Genomic DNA, 15,851 nt, shown 5'->3' with positions numbered 1-15,851 from the left:
ATATTGCAAGGTTAAAGAATCTTTTACCCATACTTCACATTCCTCTACTTCTACGTTATACAAACATGCAATAGAACACACTTTTTAAAGCAATTAGTAATAGCTCATGGATGATCTTTTCACAACCAATAAGCCTGGAGTTTTGAAAATATTCCCTCAATTACCAACCACGTCAATGTCATGAAGCATAAACAAGTTGTAGTTGCACTTTCCTTTGGGCCGCCAGCTCACAAACAACAACATGGAGACTTAGTATTCATTGTAAAAGCTCAGCCTATAGCTTCGGCCTGCTCCACTAGCTCTTATAACTTAAATTCAACCATTTATATTAATCTATGTTTTGCTTTGTGGCTTTTTACATCAAGTACCTTCTGCTTCCTCTGTGTCCTCTGATATCTCTCCCTGGCATAGCTTCATCTCCTCTTCTTCTCTCTCTCACCAGGAAGTCCTGCCTAACCTCTTCCTAACTAGCTACAGTGTACAAAAAGATTATTCCACAACAACTAACCCTTGAACTTTTTTACATTAAAAAGTGTAAATTTTAAAGACAAAGGTGTCACTTTGAAAGCAAAATACAGACTCATCATATTTTACTGAAAGCAGTGAGTTTCATTATATTTCCAGGCTCACATGGGATGCTCTGTAAACTGAGATACTCTATGCATTCATCCCACTGATGGGTACCAAGATTGAAGGTATAACTCAGCCACTACAAATTGTGTAATAATAAGCAGGACTGCATATGCAACATCTCCAGAGTACATAGCTCATTTAATTTTTTTTTACTTTATATGCTCGGAAGTAATCCAGCAAAGTCACATGACACTTGTATTTGATTTTAATCTTTTTAGTAACCTCCACACATCAGTATTTGTTGGTTTTTGTTTTGTTGACAGTAGCTAACCTGATTGGGTTTAGAGAGAATCCCAGTGTATACTTGATTTGCATTTCCCTGATGACCAATGATGTCAAACACTTTTTGTATGTATTTATCAGCCAGAAATAGTTTCTACTAAAAGTACACACAGGAATCCTAAAGTGGTTCCATGATAGGGGAAAAATGCGTTAAGCCACTGCAAAGCCAGGGTTCGTTTTTAAGAGTTTCAGCTTCAGAGTAAAGGCCAAAGCAAGCATTCATTGGTGTCTTCTGCTCCCAGAAAGAGTCCTGCTTACAGAACAGGGAATGTGCTGGTATCTAGCCTGGGTGGCTCTCATTTAACAGGATATATATTATACTTCCACAATGGTTCAAACGATTAAAGTAATGGGAAGTTAAAAATGTTCTTCATGCAACTCTTAAACATGCAGTGTCAAATATCAGCATCAATAAAATGTAATTTTATTCGTTTCCATTTGTTCTAGTCTCTGCCCAGTTAAACATTACAAAATGGATATAAGACAGTCCAGAAAATTATCTTCATCTCATAGCATCATGAAGAAGGGCGTCAAAAGCGATGGTTCCGTGTGCAAAAATGCCCTTTCTAAGAGCCTGAGTCCCTAGTTCAGGTCCTGGCGCATGGAAGAGAAGAACCAACTGTAGAAAGTTGTTCTCTGACCTCTTTGAGTGTCCTGTGGCACAGCTCCCTCTGACAAACAAACCAGACACCCTACGTATCACACCACAAACATACCACACTACACATTACACCCCTACCCACCCACCCCCCTACACACGGACACAACAAGTAAATAAATAACAAAAGGAGTCTCAAGAAAGGAGATCGTAAACTTGTAACAAATTTTATTTTCTTACCCAAACAACAGGCATGATATCAAGTTTGTAGGAAGTGTTTTAATAAACTCATAAATAACCCCAATTATTTCCCAGAGCAATCTCAATGTAGACACTGATATAGAACATCTCTCCCTGCATTTTCAAGGACTATCCTACCCTCACTGGTCACTGTATTACACTTCTATAATTATGTCATTTCTTTAGGTTTCCTGAAGCATAAGTTCCAAAAATATTGTCTGATTTTAGAAACCATCTTAAAACTCACATATAAAGTATATTTGTAAATAGTCAAAAGAAGTTTCAAATTCATGGTTAGAACAATCTTAATTATTAACAAGTTTACTTTACTTCAAATACTAATAAAATTTTCATTGCTTTCATGTCCTTCTTCCCAACTTTATATGAAACTGATTTCTCTAGAAGACGGCAGTTGGGGTGCACAACATAACAGCCTTTAGCAGGAATGAGGCCACTGCTGGAGGAAAACAGGAAGGCCGGTTTGCTATTATTTGAAAAGTTAATCCATGACAAGAAAAAATTCAGCAGTGTTTGCTGACCCTGCTCATTCGGAACCACGAAATTGCTTGAGCCAGAGCAAACTGCCAAGCATGACACGAGGAGAGGAGTCTGCAGACAATCCCTTCTGCAAGGTACACCTCAGAAAGAACAGCCTCGGAGTTCACCAGAAGCAAAGGAGGGAAATGCCAGGGGCACTATGCACACAGCAGCCAGGCCCAGCTACCAGGCAGCTCCATTTTCAGGGGCAGCCAGATAGAAGGGTAGCGAGCAACAACCTCCCTTCTGCTCTCCCACTGCCTAGTCTGATTCCTGGTTCTGCCATCCCTCAACTGGGGAACCAGATTTTCAATTTCTCTATCTATATAACTCCATGGCATAAAATATACATGAGTCCTTGGGGGCCCATTGGGAGGGTTAACATTTTTAATTTTCTGTAAGTCCTAGAGCCTGGAAATCCAAAGCCAGGGTGCCACAAGAACTGGTTTCTCCTGAAGCCTCACCTTAGTTTTCTGACAGACATCTCTTTTCCTCATCTGCTTTTTTAACCTCCCTATGTGCTCCCATTCCTGCGTGTTCTCTCTCCCTCTTTTTCTCTCCCTCTCCCTCTCTCTCAGACAGGGTGTCTCTTTGTAACAGTCCAAGCTGCCCTGAACAAGCTCTGTAGTGCAGACTGGCCTAGAACTCACAGAGATCTGCTTGCCTCTACCCCCCAAGTACTGGGCTAGGATTAAAGGCGTGTGCCACCACCACCCGGCTCTGGGTTCTCTTCTAATGAGGCAGTAGTTACAATAATACATCAGAGTCCATTCTTAAGTCCTCATTTAAGTGACAGTGATGTCTCTGGAAAAAGACATACTGAGGATTGGGCCCTCAGTGGATGAACCCATGGGCACAAACTGGTCTATAAAAGTGAATAACACCTCTATGGTTATGATGATGATGAAATGTGTTTTATACATACACGTAAGCTGCCTGCCTGCCACATGGACAGTCCCGTTTAAAGGCTAACCATTAGGCTGAACACCATGAAATCTCACAAATCTAATAAGCATCCACAAATCATTGCAACCAGGCTGGAAAGTGGCATTGTCTTTCTTTAAGGTTTCTTGCACTAGAATAGTGGTATCTCAGGAGAAAACGGAGGATACATCTTGCCGATAGTGTTTATCTCAACTCAGTACCTGGGTGGTGAATACACAAATATTAATAGTGCCCAACCAGAAGCAAGCCAATAGATAGGTTTGCTTTTTCTCACATTCCCAGTGGGACACAGAAGCTTTTTGTGTCTCGAGATTATGTGCAGATAAAGAATGCGGAAAAAATGTTTATGAGGAAGCAGACAAAGGCAGCCCGGCTCCCCTGTGTCCACACTTGGCAGCCGGTGTGCAGTTGACGCCACACCAATAATTTCCCAATTATTTCACCTGCAGTCAGTCCCAAGCAGAAAATCACAGTAAGAACATGAGATTAATTGAAACAAGTCTCTAGTATTCATAAGAACAGCAAAATCTACCAAGCAAAATAAATATTAGGCCTACGTTAATCTATAACCTTTTCCCCGTTTTTTTTTTTTTTTCAAGCACCCTTCGTAATTCTGGCAAAAATTCTGTGCCACAAGCACAGAATTGTTGTTGTCTTTTGATCCTATCAACCCCTTGACTGAAAATGCTTCAATGCCATCAGGTGACTCCTTAGACAAGGACCTATGAGCTTCATAACCTACGCTCTGCAAATACCACCCCCATGGGTACCAACTTCAAATATATGAACAAGTACTGCTGATTTCACCCTTCACAGAATGCTCTGCCTGCCTAGGAAATCTTCCCTGGAAGCAGGACTAGTCCCTAAGTAGCTTTAGCTCTCCGTGTGGGAAATACTTAGTAAGCAAATTCTATCAATCTCTTTCCACATGAGTCCTTTGTCTCTTAGGTATGTTACCACAATACCCCAAACTTAACACCATTGTTCAATTTATCATGTTATTATTACAAATATTTAAGCATCTTACGGGCCAGGGCAAGATAGAATTTCTCTGTGTAGCCTTGGCTGTCCTGGAACTTGTTCTGTAGACCAGGCTAGCCTCCTGTTCAAGAGATCTGCCTGCCTCTGCCTCCAGAGTGCTGGAATTAAAAGTGTGCATTCCAATGTCCAGCCTTAAACGTCATCTTACTACGAACTGCCAACAATATCTTACTAGCCAGTGTTACGGTGTGACTGAAAAAGTCCCCCAAAGGGTACGCATGTGGGAGACTTGCCCCTCAGCTGCCGTTCTACTGAGAGGCGATTGGATCATGAGAGTTACTCCATTCATGAGTTCATGGACTTTTGAGGTGGTTTGTCCTCACTGACTGAAGAAGCAGATCATTGAAATGTCCTTTTGGAGAGTAGACCTTGTCCCAGGACCCCTCCTGACAGTTTCTCTGAGCTTCCTGGATGGCACAAGTGAGCAGCTTTCTCCCACCATCCATTTCCACCATGTTATGCCTTGACATAAGGCTTCAAAGCAGGAGTGGATCAACTCTAAACCTCAAGCAAAGATGTCCCCCCACCTCTGCCTCCCAAGCACTGGGATAAAGGCCTCTGCCACAACAACTGACTCCCCTTGTTACTTTTGATGCTAAATCAATAAAAGAAGCTACTAGGCCCTGACAGTTGACAGACTTGCTTCAGTTTATATAACTAAATTCTGCACTGAAGTTCACAGTAGCCACATTTAAGAATATGAATGAATTAAAGTGGATTTTATATTTTAAAAGCTTTTTAAAAGCTGGAGTCTTGTAAGTTCTGACAAAGAGTTCCCTTTAAAAGGTATCCTCTAAAATTAATATACCATAATTGAGATAAGACTCGGGAAGCCTTCTCCAATCGGTCAGAATTACAGTGCCTACAAAAGGATCAACTTTGAAAGTCCTGCCTGGCAGCTGCAGGACCCAGCAGGAGCACAGAAGTTAAAAAACACTTTTGTTTCCCAGGGGCGAAAGGTTAGAGCCAAACACAATGGTACAACAGAAACAACAAAATGAGAAAAAAAAATGTTTACAGGATTTATCTGGACTCTTTGGGAAAGAAAATAAAATATTACAAGCCTCCAATCGAAGTGGCACCATGCGGCCTCGCAATCCAAAAGCGTTTTAAAACTTGCCCGTGATTTTTTCCCCCTTTCCAGAAAAAGCCTGAAACTTGATTTAGATGCATGAAAGGGAATTAAAGTGTGCCTTGCCACAGTTTACAATCCACGTTAATCACCATGCCCTTCAAGTAGGTGGAGGGAAGTAATCAGTGAGTTCCTGCTCTTCCAACGTGCCCTAAACAGCCAAATGGTAAACATGCTTGTCATTCAAAAATTAAAATAAAATAAAATCCCCAGCTCTCAATCATCTAGAATGAACCCATTTTTGAGGCGAGAATCCTTTAAGAAAACAGAACGTTTTTCTTCCTTCTGCTCTCGACATTCTGTTGCGTATCAGTTCACTGGGGGGGGGGGAGGGCACTGTGTGTAAGCAAACACATCTCTATCATTTAGAGACATTAGCAGGGAAGAGCTTCGAAGCCATACAGCATATCACTCCAGCTAAATTCCAAGGACAGAGAAGCCATACAGAAAGGTAACTAGGAAAGAATGAAGCAGTTTGGACGGAAAGTAGCTAAATGTAATGACAGTGTTCTTAACACGTGCACATATATTTATAAACATACTTAAAACTGCAAAAGAAATGGAAGTTCTCTTGGAAGACAAAAATATTAAACCACCTAAATAAGATGATGTAAAAGAAAACGGGAAAATAAAACGTGCAACCTTGTTTTTAACATCCTCTCGGAGTCACCTAATCTTTAAGGAAATTCAAGTTCATGACGAAATGAAAAAGTCCACAGTCTCTCTAGAGCGTGGCTCTCTCAGTGAAAGGGCTCAGTGTGTATTTACAGACTAGGGAACACTGTCCTCTGCAACCTCAGGAGCAGCTTGCCGAGGGAAGGTCTACTCCTGGGTTCCAGCAGAGTAACTTCAATTTCCTACATCTTGAGATGGAGAAGTTGGTTAGATAGTAAAGAGGGTAGAGACAAACCCAATTCAACAACAGGGAACAGCAAACATTTACTGCAGAAAACGGAGTCACAGACTTCACCTGAGGTTTATCACACATTTTCTGTCCCTAAAATTTGTGTCAAAACGCTATGTGAGCTGGGTTTGGTAACTTATGTTCTTAACTCCACAGCTCCAGAGTCAGGGGTGGTGTCTGTGAGTTCAAGGCCAGCCTGGTCTACATAGTGAGTTTCAGAACAGCCAAGGCTACATAGAAACTCTATCCTAAAAAATAAAAGCCATGTGTATAGTTGCCATTTAACACATATTCCATGAATGACAATTTATATTATAAGATATTAAGGCAAATGAGCTATTTCATTATAAACTAGAACACTTGGACTTAAGACCTCTAGGTGATCTTTCCTTGTTTGTCCTAGAGAGTCCATAGAGACCAGTATCTTGATATTACGTAACTTTTTGCAGTTTGGCTACCAACAGCAGCAAGGCAGTCTTTCAAGTTACCACCATCCCAGAAAGTGTACTGTTTCCTAAACAAATGTATGAGCCAACTCACACCGCCTCTAGATTTATAAAAAGCATTAAGAGTCAGACAGATAGTGATGAACTAGGGGTGATCTCATGGAACGCTTTCCAATATGGCTTTTGGAACTACCGTATGCTGGTTTTATGATGCGGTTTGTTATAAACACAGAAGACTAAAAGTATCCTTGATAAAATCTTATCAAAGCTTATTGAGGGTGCCTGGCATCACAGTCATCAATGGAGGCTCAGTGAGCCCGGGTAGCTCTGTAATCAGTAAAACATTGCACAGCACGTAAGAAAATGGTTCTCCACAGGACCGTGCCATGCTGAGCATCCTAAACCAGGCACACTACAAAGCCTAAACCACAGCCTCAGGACCAGGACCTCTCTTTCTCCTGCCCTCTGTTTCTCATCCATCCTCTCCTAAACAAACCACAGCAACTAGACTTCTCCCTTCCTCAAATCAGTCTGATAGAACGAAACTCTTTGTCTCCAAAGCATCAAGCCACAAGGCTTAGAAATAACTCTTTGGATTCTCCCACCAGCCTGGGTAGCAGCTGACCATAGACTCTCTGATCTACCTTGTCTATTAAAGCAGAATAGAAGATAAGAAAAATTAAAAGCACCTGGGAAAAGAACCCCTTACCTACAGTCTGTCTTAAGTCTGTGCTGGGTGAGAGTTTCAGCACTATAGCGGCTGCTTCCAGCTCTTTCCCCTTTTCAATGGTAAACATCCATTTTCTAGGAATTTCCACAGAAGTCTTGTTCATAGTACTCAATCCAGGACTATAGAGCTCCAGTGTCTTCTGTGTTTGCCTTAACAGATTCGAATCCTACCCAAGGCATCGCCACTCAATAAAAAAGGAGAGAAAAACTGTCTTAGACATTTTTTGGTTTTTTGAGACAGGGTTTCTCTGTAAGCAGTCTTTTGAGATGTACCCAGAGAGCTACCAAAAGAGTATATGTGGTTAAAGCCAAGACACTTCATTGGGATCCTCCCTTGAGAAGGCCATGCCCACCCTTGGGTATTCCTGATTCTTCCCCTTTGTCTATAAAACCAACTTCTAAAATATCTTTAATAAACCCAAACTACACCTCATACTAGCTATGACTGAAATGCTTTTCCGGTCCAATGTCCTAACACCTGGGTTTGCCGAGTCTTGAGTCCAGAATGATTCAGGAAACTTCTCAGGCTGCTGAGTGTGCCAGTGTGGAGCCATCCCAGCCACCACAACAATATCACAAACCCTTCTTCCAGAATGGGTCCTACCCTATCCCTGGTAAAAGGATGGCCTCTCAGAGGTACCAGGAAGAATGTTAAGGCTGGGGAGACGGTTCCGTGGTAACAGAGCTTGCTGCACAAACATGAAGAAACAGGTTTGAAGCCCAGCATGCACCTCAAAAGCCCTGCATGGCCACAGACCTGTAATCCCAGAGCTATGGGAAGCAGACCCAAAGATCAGTGGGACACGTTGGCTACCAGCCCAGCTCCAGCTTCAGTCAGAGTTCCTATCTCAAAGGAGCAAGTCAAATAAGGCTAGAACAGGACACCTGTAAGCCTTGTCTAGGGGCATGCAGATAAAGACACAGACACACACAAACACACACACACACACGGATGGACGGACGGACAGACGGCATGCATGCAAGCACATGAGTAGAGGGCACAATGGAGAGAGGGTCAATCACACAGAGAGAGGGTCAGATAGACAGACACAGGAAGATTCTAAACAGAAGCAGATCTTGCAGAGCTTAGTCCATTTCCATCATGCAATCCTTGCTGTCCAGTCACGCTTCTACACAACTCTCTGTTTCTCACCAAACCTAAGCATAAAACGGCCTAAGCATAAATCTTGGGATTCCAGGTCTTCATTTTAAAGACTCTGTGTCACATAAAAATTTGATTAAATAAAGTCTTAAGGGTAGAAGCTATGTCCTTCATGAAGAATGAGGAAAGACAGCAAGATTTCCACTCCTACAGGGACAAACACAAGGTTAGTTATAAACTGAGAGAGATAACACCTCAAAAGCAATAACAAGGCAGCTCTATGCCACAGCCCTCCCACATACACAATAGTATATGGTTAATTATTGATGACATTGTGGCACCTTCATTGTCAAAGTTAGAGATGACCGAATTCTACTCCACAGACAGTTAAAGCTTAACTTCAAAGGTTTTTGCTTCATTTTGTTTTTAATGTCCATACAAGCCATAATAGAATGCTAATTTTATTGATCATGGCAGTGTTTATAGAATAAATAACATGAAAGTGCACCATCGTTTCTTTTTTAAGTATATTTAACTTAATTATGCCTGGCTAAGTCCAGTGGAAAAAATAGGAATTTTACCTAAATTTAACAGTAAATAAAAATCATGCTAAATACTTGACATCCATATCTTAGTTTGACATGAACAAAGACAAAATTCACATTTCAATCAGACATCAAAATGGGTCAGACACTTTAAAATCTTGGCCTTCCTATTTTGACTGGTCATTTTTATGTCCTCTTATTTATCTAATCACATTTATGTTTTTCCTCTTAATGCTAATAAATCCGTACAGTGCAAGCACTGTTCTCTTCATTGAGATCGAGTTTAGCGGCCTATCATCAACCTCAAAGGTTAGAGATTCTGTTTTCTTTCCCTGCTGCCACAGGAAGTAGCTAACACGGATACAGCAAAGTCTCCTCAGAGGGAAGATAAGTGGGGTGACTGGGAATCAAATTAAAAACCTGAATCACAGAAAACAATAAATGAAGATGGCTTTTATATGTTAAAGCATTTTTTCCACACAGCACATAAAACATGTTGATTATTAGCGTATATCTTCCTCAAGATGCTTCTCATGTACAGGCATGAATGGTCTGCAATCAGTATACTCTATCTATCTGTAATTAAAAAAAAAAGTAGAACGGTTCATGACTGTGGGAACTAAACAAATCCACTGAAGCTGGGGATCACCCTATATGTTTAACACTCTCTTCTCATCAACATGTTAAAAGGACAAATCGAAGCTTCCAGCCTAAGCATTCTGGCTTCCAAACTATGATCAGTGTGTAGTTTCAAACAGGTGGACCTTCCAAAGCCCTAGAAGACCGCAGGGCCTTCAGGCTCCCTTCCTTGAAGAGCAAGGGATTCTGCATAGAAAGAGATTTATCTATAAAGAGAAACTTCAGGACTTGGAAGCATACTGGCTTTTACGGCCCACTTACACTAACCAGCTCCCTTCGACCCACCACTGAAGAAACACTTACTCTGCTCAATAAACAACAGTTGGCCAGGAGCCCTTCCCTGCCCCGCTGGAATCCCAACACCCTCCTTCACTCTTAGCAAGAGCCCGCTGCGCGGCTGCTAGAGAAACGGGCATCAGCGCTGCTCTGTCATCCCAATGTTGAGAAATGGCTCTGTCTGATAATGTCCAGAGCTCTCTGCCTTCAAGATGCATCCTGAGTTACGAAGTGATGCCATACTGGCGTTCCAAATGCAAACAGACTTGCCATATCCTTGAGTTAGGACACAGAATAAATGCAAAAAAAATGCATATCCTATCAGAATGTTTAGCTAGATGCCTGGATAGAAATAAGTACGCAATAAGCTGTTTTCTTTTCTTTTAATATTTGAAATATTTTATTATTGTAAAAAGTGATGATAGGTTTTCTGAGCCTGAACAGGGCAAACAGAAGACAGATCACAGAGAGATAGACAGACCTTGCTTCCTAGTTAGCAGTCTTCTGCCTGTTTTTTGCTCCTTTGTTATTTTTTTCCTTATGTCTTTCTTAGACCTCTTTTCATGAGTCAGAAATGTTTAGATGTCCCACTGTGTATTACTTGAATACTTAAGGTAATTTTTTTCCAGTGAAGTTTCATTTTATTTATGCTGTTTTGTTTTAGAATTAAGATACAGGTTTATTTGAAGGCAAATGTGAATAATGAGCTCTTGCAGGTATATCCAGAGTACTTCTGCCTGCTGGTATTTTGTGGAATGGAGCAACAAAATAGAAAAGGTGAACATAAATAAAAACCACAGCTTACGTATTCCCTATATCCTGTCACAGACAAGAAATAAGAGACAACATAAGGCTCTCTACTGGAGTTATCCCCACTACCGAAAGCATTGATTTGTAAATTTGTAGACCTGGAAGTATTTGAAGACACTTAAACCACTTTCTCTGGTTAAAGCTGGTAATCAATTAGTATTTGAAGAGCCAAGAAGCAGTCTGTGCAATGAGAATACCTTACATTTCTATAAGCCTTCTAAGGCTAAAAATGCATAGTCCGCATCAGTTACGTGATTTGAGTCTAGGAAATCTATTCATAGATACACAAAGATGAGGCATTATTATTGCATTGACTTGATCTTAGGGTCTTCAAATAATAATTGACGGTCTGGTCTTATTCGAGAAAGCCATAATAACTATTAGTTAAAGTATTCCAAAACCCAACAATCGGGTGCCAAATTGAGCAAAAGCTCTGTGCTTTTTATGGCTCACTGATAAACCATAAGGAAGTGGTTAAGACAACCTTGAACAACTATGGCTCCTCCCACCAATTACCTCCTGGGATTATTGTTAGCATTGGGCGGAAGAGTGCCATGGCTTTCTCTCTTTAGGGCTTAGCCACAGTTAACTCTTCATTCCATGCTGTTGCCCAGTACACAAACACGTGTTGTACTAAAAGCGGCGGGGCTGCGTTCCGCCACCTGGCTGTCTGTACGACTAGCTTATGCCCCGAAATAATTACACGGAAACTGTATTCTTTTAAACATTGCCTGGCCCATTAGTTTCAGCCTCTTATTGGCTAGCTCTTACGTATTGATCTAACCCATTTCTGATATTTTGTGTAGTACCACGAGCTGGCTTACCAGGAAAGATCTTAACCTGCGTCTGTCTGGAATGGGAGAATCATGGCGACTCCCCACTCGGCTTCTTTCTCCCAGCATTCTGTCTGTTTACTCCACCCACCTAAGGGCTGGCCTATAAATGGGCCTAGGCAGTTTCTTTATTATTTAACCAATGACCTTCCTCCATCAAACACGCAAGAGAAAATTCCACTCAATTCAAGTTTCATGAAGCAATACTTACTCCCACCCCACCCCCCACAAGGGGTTATTTTTATCCCTTTACAAGTTAGTTTATATTTTAGATAATCTTTTCCAGTGATTTCCTTACAGAATTGAATCCAAGACTGACAAAAAGAGTAGTTTACATACAATTTGAACCTCCTGAGCTGGGAGTCAGAAAGTACTAGACTAGTGCTGGTCTCAAAAAACATAAAAATATCTGTTATTTAAAAAAATAAGTGTACGCTAATAGACTCAAAGCATTAAAAAGGGATATAACACTTGCTCTGAGAATGACGGCCTAGACAGAAAATAGCAACCCAGTGATACATATTCCAGCAGCCTGAATGCCTGGCTCATATACTGAGGTGACATCCGGATGCCAAGCCTGACACTGTCTTGTCATGGTGAAGCTAAACAGTGAGAACTAAATTACAGGTGTTTATCAGGCCCTACTGGCTAAACCAAATGTTGAGGTACAAATTCACACAAAATCATCTGACCTAAAATGGGTCACTCTGGTTAATGTTATTATGAGATTAATTGAGAAGGAAAGGGTTGTGGGCCTTGGGAGTAGCTTGTGAGCCTGACCAATAATAACAATCGATCGAGGAAGTACAGCTGCAACTATGCTAATTCGGCCATCATTATTCTAGATACCAATTGTTATCGTGTTAAGTATAAAGATGAAAGATGGAGAACACGGTTGACTGATGTCAGGCTATACAGAAGAAATTAATTTTTAACAAAACAACCCTGAGAGTTTATATTAACAAAGGCCTCTTTCCTACAGTCACAGTAAGTGCAAAGATCAAAGTTTCCCAGGCAAGTGAGGGCCTCACTTACATTAATGTTGGGTAATATCTGTTTCTTCTACTTTGCTTTCTCAAAGGCTGAAAAGTACAAGGAAGAGTTAAAAGTTAGAAAATATTTGTTATGAAATCAAGTTTAAATCTGTAAACTTTAGAGCTGGGGGTTCAGCACAGTTGGTATGCTGTTTTCCTAGCATGGCAGAAGGCCCTGAGATTGAGCCCTTGGATCACATAAACCAGCACACTCCAGAGACAGGCACGGGACCCTCAGGAACCACATCGATTTGTACAAGATAAACTGTTCCCAGATTCTGGAAATTATACATAAAGGAGGAAAAGTAAAGATTTTTTTAAAAAAATACTAAAAAAGGTAAATAAAACCTAAAGACATCACACATAGAAAAGTTCAGTCGGCCAAGGGGGGGGGGGGGGCAGCAAAATCAATCACTTGAAAACCACTTAGTTAATAGTCAGGTGTTCTTCAGCTTAATGTTACAATTTTACTTCAAAAAGCCCACTGTAAATGTAAAATATCCTAAGGGAAAAATATATGTGACACACCTAACTCAGAGAATCTCAGCATAGCAACTCACACACTGTGGTGATGGCCCTCAAATTCCAAGGGTTCGGTGGGGCTGCAGCTTAGAGGCACCCATTATTATTGTGGAAGTAGGCACCACATACCCTAGCTCAGCAAAAGATCAATACCCAGAGTTTGGCTTCTACCCAATTTAGATCCAGTTCGCACCACTATAAAATCCCCCCTTCCCCCTAAAAAAGAACCATTAATCAATCAAAAACGGTTTGTACTGCTACAGTAACTTATCACAGGCACCATACCTTCCCAAAGGAAGAAAATAATATATACACATGTATAAAAAATATTAGAAATTTTTGTTGCTGTTGTTTCAAGCTAGGGTCTTACTATGTAGCCCTGGCTGTCCAGGAACTCACTGTGTAGACCAGGCTAGCCTCAACATACCTCATAGACATTTACCTACTTCTGCTTCCCGAGTGCTGGGATTAAAGGTGTGAGCCACTACACCTGACTTAAGAAATATTATCTAATGCACACTAAAGTATAAAGTGTTGGGCAGAGCCCAACACATGAGAAGCATGTGTTTCCAATTACTGTGGTATTAATTCTATAGGATATCTTGGAAGGACATGGAAAATATTCTCATCTTGCAGAAACTATTATAAGAATGTGTGTTACAATAACATTTTACGGCTGCATCAGTAGAGGTTCGTAAATTTTAAGACTCAAATAATCACCTAACTTTAGCTAATAGCAGAATTTTGAAAACACTGATTCAGTAGAAAAACTAGGTAAGGTGTAGAACACCTGTAAAATCTCAGTACTCGGGAGACTGAGGCAAGAGGGTACAGAAAGGTTTCTGTACCCCAGTATTAAGCCTCTCTGCTGACCCGCCGACACAGACAATCAAACTGAGCAGAATTAAGAATTAATAAATCCAGGTTTAATTTTTGCAAAGCATTCCTGGGTGGCCCAGGGGAAGAAAAGAAACCCACAAAAGAAAGTCACGTGACAGGCTTGGGAGAGGCCGCTCTTAAATAACCTGCAGGTCTGGCTTTGGGTATCCCTGAGGGAGGAGCCATTGGGTCTAGGAGGGCAGCTCCAGCTACTTGGCATGCTGAGGGCGGGGTCTAGAACGTCACCCACCCTGCTAGAGATTTCGAACAGATGTGAGTTCTAAAACAGTGTGGGCTACAATAAGGAGATGGAGAAAGGAAAAATCGTAACAGAAAGTGATCAAAGTAAAGCTCAAATACAACCTTGAGGTAAGAAAGAAGGGGCTGGAGAGACAGTTCAGCATTTAAGAGCTTTGGCTGCTCTTGCCGAGAACCAAAGTTTGATTGCCAGCACCCACCGTGGCCACAACCATCTTTAACTCCAGGCCCAGATGCAATGCCCGCTTCTGGCCTCTGGCAGAGCTAGGCACACAGACAGTGCAAACACATCCATGCAGGCAAACCAGCTATATACCTAATATATGTATCTATATTAAATTTGGAAACCTATGCTTTTAAATTTAAGATACAGACTTCGTAGCTGTTAACACTTTCATGGTATATCCTTTAAAGATCAAGTAATATAACAATGTGCAGCAAAACTGGATATAAGTCCATTTAGTCATTACTACATGTTCATTATTACAAAAATTTTAGAATAACATTGGATACCTTCATGGGCCACAAAAAATGTTTAGTATAATAATTTTAAGCGTATAACTTCTGAGGGTTTTTTGCATTTCTGTATTTATTTACTCTCTCTCTCTCTCTCTCTCTCTCTCGTGTGTGTGTGTGTGTGTGTGTGTGTGTGTGTATGCATTGTGTATTGGCGTCAATTCTCACCTTCCACCACTAATCAGGATGGGCCCCCAGCACCTTTACAACTGGGACATCTCCGCCTAGAGTGTAGGCAGAGGCCATTTGTTTGTTCCAGCTGCCCAGATCACAAAATAATCACTCAGAAACTATATTAATTAAATCACTGCTTTGCGAATCACTTAAGTGTATCACTAGAGAGCTTTTATATCTTTGGTTAACCCATTTCTATTAATCTGTGTATCACCACATGGCTGTGGCTTACCAGCAAGATTCCATCGCATCTGTCTCTGGCAGGGAACTACGTGACTTCTCCTGACTCTGCCTTCTATCTCCCAGCATTCAGTTTAGTCCCCCACCCCTGCTCTGCCTAGCTCTACACTGCCCTATTACAGGCCAAGGCAGTTTCTTCCTTCATTATCCAATAAAAGCAACACAAATACCGAAGGACTTCCCACATCACTAGAGCAGTGGTTCTCAGGCTTCCTGATGCTATGACTCTTTAAAACAGTTCCTCATGTTGTGGTGTCCCCCAACCATAAAACTGTCTTTGTTGCTATTTTATAACTATAACTTTGCTACAGTTATGAATTGTGATGTTAACATCTGATATGCAGGCTATCTGATGTGTGACCCCTGGGAAAGAGCCACTCAACCCCCAAAGGGGTAATGACCCACAGGCTGAGAACCACTGCAAAGAGGTTTGTTTTCTTAGACTATCTGTTGCTGTGCAATCTTCTGTTTTTTAAAATGGTGTTTAGTGCAAAATATTCACATAATTTCAAAGACATTTTTTTAAAACTTGCCCT

General features: G+C 41.1%; 1 protein-coding gene across 13 annotated transcripts in view; it reads right to left on the bottom strand.

Moving 5' to 3' along the window:
- Ptprk (protein tyrosine phosphatase receptor type K) overlaps positions 1 to 15,851 on the bottom strand; it is a 549,613-nt gene that overhangs the window by 516,861 nt on the left and 16,901 nt on the right. The gene's annotated exons all lie outside the window — the stretch shown is intronic.

The sequence above is a fragment of the Chionomys nivalis genome, chromosome 2 (genome assembly GCF_950005125.1).
Source record: "Chionomys nivalis chromosome 2, mChiNiv1.1, whole genome shotgun sequence".
Taxonomy (NCBI): Eukaryota; Metazoa; Chordata; class Mammalia; order Rodentia; family Cricetidae; genus Chionomys; species Chionomys nivalis.
Note: the sequence above shows the minus strand (reverse complement) of the source record. Positions and strands in the feature narration are given on the sequence as shown.